This window comes from Anguilla anguilla, chromosome 3, assembly GCF_013347855.1.
Source record: "Anguilla anguilla isolate fAngAng1 chromosome 3, fAngAng1.pri, whole genome shotgun sequence".
NCBI classification, from domain to species: domain Eukaryota; kingdom Metazoa; phylum Chordata; class Actinopteri; order Anguilliformes; family Anguillidae; genus Anguilla; species Anguilla anguilla.
In genome coordinates, this window is record NC_049203.1 from 13035566 (window position 1) to 13042353 (window position 6788).

Genomic DNA, 6788 nt, shown 5'->3' on the forward strand with positions numbered 1-6788 from the left:
AAGATGCTTACACAGAACGCTGCTTGCAGGGTCTTCACTGGGACTTGCTATTTTTGGAAAATACTTTGAGATTCTTTGATCAGTCCTTACATGGCTTTGCCCCAGAGTACATTTCAAACATGTGTTTAAGGTACATTCCATGCAAATAACTCTGGCCCTCTGTTTCCAGTTTTCAGTCAGCCAAAAAAACGGAATCAATGTCCCTTTGACCTAAGCTGAAACTGGTTACCTAAGAACTAAAGATTGCAGACCGTGAACATTAAAAAAAAAAAAAAAAATTTAAACCCCCAGAAAAATACAGTGGTTAGACAAAAAAATCCTTGCTTAGAAAACCTTAAAGCTTTTATGAGTGTGCTTTTATCTAATTTTTAGAGCTTCCATTATTTTTTTCCTTTGCTAAGCTATTATTAGGGGTCTGAGCATGAAGTGCTGGAACCCTATTGTTTTTGTCAAGATTATTATTATTCTTTCTGTTTCTATCTTAAAAGTGTCTGGATCTCCAACACAGTAAATAGCACCTCTTCCATCCATCCATTATCTATACCCGCTTATCCTGGGCAGGGACATGGGGGTGCTGGAGCCTATTGGTTATTAGGCAAAGGGCAGGAATACACCCTGGACAAAATACAAACATTCAGTAGCCACACACATGTGCCCACACACTGCACCACTGACTGTGCACCCTGTGACATCCAAAAAATAGAGCCCTTTATCTTATTTCATCTTGATTATTGCTTTGAAATGGCAGCAATTAAAATGTTATTGCTGCATGGTTCATAAGAGTGATTAAAAGTCAAATTCAAATAAAAACAAGTGATAAATCGAGATTATTGTAATTACCCAATTAAATCCAAATTAATATTTTTTTATGACAGCCCAAGTTTAAGTGCATTTTTTGTTGATGTATTTCCCCAGTGAAATGACTCATAATGTCAGTTTTGGAAGGGAGCTATTTTAGACGCACTTCTTAAATGTCAGACACCTCATTACCTTTGCTCTTGTACACCCATTTTATGCAGTCATCTGCAGTGCATCCTGTCTTGCCCAGCTCGGTCCCCAAATCCACACATCTGTCCATCAAATGCCAAGCACCCATTTTGCAGAGTTCATCTCATTACCTCAGCATCGCGAATTCCAACAGACTTTGTCTGCGTGAGTCCAGTGGCACCCCAAAGCCCATGGCCGGCTATAGATCCTGTCCGCAGACTAAGCCAAAACATAATTCAAAAAGATTTCTGGTGTCTACTGGCTGAGGCCTCTGTCAAACAATCAGAGTGAAAGACAGCTGCCTTCAGACTGTCTTTATTTCAACAACAACAATGAATCCCGTTCAAGGCTTTGTGTGGCGCAGACAGCCTGGGACATGCCAGCACTGCAATTGGGTGATTGCAAACTGAATGTGCCTTTGAAAATCCTTGATGAGTCAAAAGTGTATCATTTAGCTTCATCAGGCACTAGGCTTCTGCGCGAGTGCTGCTTTTTTCTTTTTTCTTTTTTCTTTTTTTTTGTTCGCGCATAATGAACAGGTCTCTTCCGATTGGCGGGATCTCCTGGCTGCGATAGTTCGGTGCCAATTAGAATTGATGGTGCCTCGTGTGTGCCAGCAACAGGTTCCAAGTGCCCAATTGCTCATTTGCTACTTGGGTGCAAAGCTTGTTAATTATTTCAGAAAGATTCCGCGACTGGAGGTCAGTTCATGAATAGTAATTTAAATCATCACAGCTCTGGTGAGTTTAGAAATGGTGTGGTAAACTTTGACATTAAAGATCGCATAGCTGCCATAGTTAATGAGATGATTTACATCAGACCACTTTAAATTGACTAATTGCAGTTCGTGGAATGGCTACCAAAGAATGAAAGCACACAATCAATCAATCCACGTATTTGCTCTTGAAAACATTCTCCTGCTTTAATATAAATAATGAAGATGACTTGCATTTATAAAAGTGCCATTATAAATGTTATTTACAATCACAGGTAATGGGGTTGGTAACTCGCTTCATTCACCATGAATATAGATCAACATTTGTCATTTGTAACAGAATCATAACCACACATTAGCAGTATTGGACAGATATTGATTTATAAATCCCAATTGATCATGACTGGATTGTCAGTTTATCAGGACAAGATTACGAATTTGGTCAAAAAACTGTCTCTGACAACGGCCATTGCAATGTCCACCATCTGTATTCGTTTGGCAAGAGATGATAAGCGGGCTTCAACAGACAAATTCCAGCTAACTAGTCGCTGCCATTTCTGTTGCTATCATAGATCTGTTACAGGCAGGACAAGCAGCTCGGACAACAATGGTGTTTGGCTGAAATCAGCGCAGTTTTGTTCAGCACCAAAGCCTCTTATAAACTGAAAACCCAAATGAATAATCTGTTTATTTTATAGGAAGTAACCAAATAAAGCAATGCTGTTTCGGCGAGCCTCTTATTCGGAATGATGCGATCAGGAAGTGTGCGGTTTATTGCTCTTGAACAATCAAGAAGATTTTTGTGAAGTGTGATAAAGCAGTGATTTTCACAGGCTAACAGGCACAGGCTAATAATTCCCGGCTGTCCTGTCCGCTGGTAAACCCTCGGTCATTTGTTGCACGGCAGTCTTTCGCGTTAACCATTCCCCATCATTTTGGGCCATATATCTGATTAAGTAGAAGAGGATGAGCAGGAGTCATCTTGTGCTAAGATCAGGTAAAATTAAGACTAGGATCGTGATGCGTCGGTCGTGACTATATCCCCGAGAGCTGTCAAGGTCAGACCACTCTTCATGCTGTATTCGGCTGGTGAAAATCTGAGGAGAGAGTTACCTGTAAAAGACCGTAATCCGTCCACCTATATGCGTGAGCCTTAATGAACAACTGGCTAATCACAGAATGCTAAACTCTTGTCCAGTTTATGAGTTTTTGGTAATGAAGGATAACTTTGAAATGGACAGTTGTTGATGAATATGTTTCTCTTTCTTGATTTATTTATTTTACCCATGAGCACTCTGTAGCTAGAGGCTTAGCCCCGGACAAAGATGCACCAGGATGTGCTAAGGAGGACACATTTCTCCTGAAATTCCCTGCAAATATTATAATAGTTGAGTTTGAATACAACATTTGAATAGAACGTATGGTTCAATGACTGCTTGATTTGTGTAGTAAAGGGACAACAACAGGATTAAGTTAAGCTCATCCAACAGAAAAAAATTAATCCTCATAATTATTCATAATCCTTCTAAATAGACACAAATCTTATGCAGTGTAATTACTCACATTGACTTATGTAGTTGGGATTTCCATCTACCTTTAATATTTTCAGTGGTGGTACTTGTTGAATAAGAAATTAACTGATTAACCACCACGGAATTTACAAACTATCTTTTAGCCACAGTGTATGTGGTAACACTTTACTTGAACCCTTCAACAAAACTATTATCACTGTTATTGGTAAATTTTATGACAGTAACATCTGGCATAACATTTACCAATAAAAGTATAACAGTCTTATTATAGCTATAACTAGCATCATTTGTTATTCCATCTTGGGACAGCTGTTATGTCATGTGTATGACAGTGTAAGGTACGGCAGTCTTATGTTGAAGGGTTCAAGTAAAATGTTAACATGCACTGTTTGAAGCCAGTAGTTTTTATTTGTTTGTTTGTTTTGGTAACCAAGAGCAACATTTTCAGGACAGTGCCCTGCACCAGTTGGTCTCCAGAGGGTTCAGCAGACTAAGACTCATGGGTAATTTTTCCAGCCCACCCCACAACCCTAGGAGAGACGGACGGGAAGCCACCATGTCTAACAACAGTGATCAGACACAGCCTATGTCCTGCTGCTCCTCTATTCACACTCAGCAAAAAGGAGCCCTTTTAAATGAATAAAAGGGATTAACAAAATTAAATACAAAAGATTCGCTTTCGGCTGAGTTATATCAGCAGAGCAAGGTGATATAGCGAGAAATCAGTTAGAGGTACATTCTGAACCCTCAATAAGGTTTTTTTTTCCCCTTCGCAGGGTAGTCTTTGCAGGTTGTGTGGTAGAGGGAGAGGTCCTTTGGGTGTCTGAGTCCATTGTTGCATCCTTTCAAGTCTGAGGGCTGAATGGCCAGTTGAGACAAACTGGAGTGGTGTGTAGCATAGTTTTCACCTGTAAGGTCTATTAAATATCATTAAGTGTACTGATGTGGAGACAGTCTTTTTTCACTTAACAAAACTGAGGTCTCTCAGGACTACTAAATATATTAACTACTGTAAACCCTGTCACAGGGTGTGATTCTGCAGTGTGGCTACAGTGCCAGGAGCTTAGGAGGGTGTGTGAACAAGGTGCTGAAATAAGTGCAGAAAAACACAGTCTGTGTTATGTTTATTAGCTCTGATGAACATCCGGCTTCAAAAGCAGAACAGAAATGGAGGAGTTAACTAAATGAAATATATTCAACACCATCGTCATTATAATAATAATAAGAACAGCAACAATATGGGCTGCACAAGAAAAGTGATGCAAATGTGGCCAAACTAATATGCCGGGTGCATTCAAAGGTCACGGCCATCGTAGTGTTCCATTTAAAAAAACAAATTTCACAGAGGCGATAGCAGGGTGTTCATGTTTCCTTGACTGAAACTGAGGTTGTTGATCGCTGATGTACAGCGCTTCCTGTGGTTCTAGATTGTAACGATGCACAGTTGATATTCACAGTTGGCGTAAACGTGGGCCAGTCCTCCAGAGGCCTTCGTGGATGAAGAACACAGGAAACGGTGGAGCCTGGCTTCTGTGTTCGAGAGCCGACCGCCTCGAGCCAAAGCAGGATCGCAGGAAAAGCCACGAGGAGAGCAGCTCTCATCTCTGCGTGCCTGCGTACCTCTTTTCAGAAGGAGGCATTCTGGGCTTCAGGCACATAGTAAACAATGAAGTCCAGCTTTAATGATGGTAAAATACAATGTTCTGGTCCTATGGGGCAGCAAGATTGAAAAACCACCAATTACATCTAAAATGAACTATCGAATTAAAAACTCCTACCAGACCACTCCGTTCCACACCCTTTACTCTCCAAGGGTGTAATCTAAATCTTTGTGGGGGGGGGGGGGGTTGTCAATAATCTTTATTCATTGTATGATGCATAAAAGATATTTGCTATTATAAATTATAAGAAAAGATCTTGTAATGTCCATTAGTGAGGAAACCAAAAATACTAGGCTTTAGATCCTCCTACATTATAACATTTGGTTGTGCCCATGCAAGCTCCATTTCTAAAGGGAAATTATTTTTTGCAGTCATAAATCAAGTCAAGAACTTTCAGAAGCAGCAGTCATCACTGGAGAAGAAAGGGAGAGATTTCAAATGAATAGCAGTAAGTGTTTGAATGTATTCAATCATTTGATGTGTTGTAATAAATGCAATCTAGCAATGATAAGGACAAGTTTCACTCTAAGGTGTTTGAAATGTGTATAAATGTAACAGTGATTCAGTGATTATTTTTGTTCATTAGCTTGCTTTGTCATGTAGCCAGTAGTACTCTGCCAATAGATAGTATTAATAACGAATAGAATCAAGCTGGCTGTGTTGACCATTGTCTGCAAAAAGTATAGTCTATTTTCTTTCAACTTCTAAAATTATTGAGCCATTTCTAGAGAAGACAAGGTATAAGGTTATATTTTTAAGGGACTATAAGAATTAGAATAATGGCAAGTTGCCCAGCTAGCCGATACACAACTACACTACATTGCTTTTTGGTATGTGAAAACCCTATGATATATATAGAAAATGAAAATATGGGGAAACATGAACATGAGCATTTAAAATCAATAAAATAGCAGTGCAATTCCAAAAGTAAGCAATTTCTTCTGGTATTTCCCCATTTAACTTTATTCCACACAACCTTACATGTAATTTCATACTTGTAGGTGTCAGAAATCTACTCTTGAGTAATGAGAAGTAGTGGGCCATTGGGGCAGTAGTGTAGTATAATGAGTACAAGGAACTGGTCTTGAAATCTGAAGGTCACAAGTTCAATTCCCAGGTAGGACACTGCCATTGTACCCTTGAGCAAGGTACTTAACCTACACTACTTCAGTATATATCCAGCTGTATAAATGGATGCAATGCACATGCTATGTAGAATGTTGTGTAAGTCGCTCTGGATAAGAGCCTCTGCTAAATGCCTGTAATTTAATGTAATGGCCATGGTTGGAGTTAAGTGCAATGTTAACATACATGAAAGATAATGTACTGGGCACTAAGAGAAGAGTACTGGTTCCCTATTTGTGGCCATTTAAGCCTTTATTGCATGTCTCCTCTCTATTCTGCAACCCCCCCCCCCAATTCTGGAATAGGTTCTCCACAGTAGTCAAGGCAGCTGAGTCACTGTCTTCCACCGCAGGCTGAAAACTCACCCTGTTCAAACTGCATCTCGTCTCAACTGACCCTGAACTCTGAGCATTTGTTCTGGGTTGAATGCCCCTGCATATGCTACATTTAATGCATTAAACAAAATTCAATGCTCTACTTATAGCACTACATCATCAATCTACCTTTTGTAAGAGGCATTTAATATGATGCTGTAGATGTATGTAATGACTCCTACTACTGGTTGTGACAGTGATTACTTGGTATCATCTGTGCTCTGGGTCTTTCTTGCATGCAGTGCTTTAAGTTCCTGGGGATAAGAGCATCAGCTAAATGACTGACAGTAAGTGGGTTAGGGGGTCACTGTCCTGGGAAATGGATCCAAGCCAGCTAGGTAAAACGTGGTAGAACCAACCAAATTGAAGAGGGGGGGAGAGAGAAAGAGAGAAA

The 6788-nt window shown here is 39.9% G+C and overlaps 1 long non-coding RNA gene across 1 annotated transcript; it reads left to right on the forward strand.

The window, feature by feature from the left end:
* The first annotated feature begins 1652 nt into the window (after nucleotides 1–1652).
* On the forward strand, nucleotides 1653–6033 carry LOC118224084. Its single transcript, XR_004764564.1, has 3 exons — nucleotides 1653–1727; nucleotides 4692–4922; nucleotides 5267–6033. It is a non-coding gene; the product is annotated as an uncharacterized LOC118224084 (long non-coding RNA).
* The last annotated feature ends 755 nt before the right edge of the window (nucleotides 6034–6788 follow it).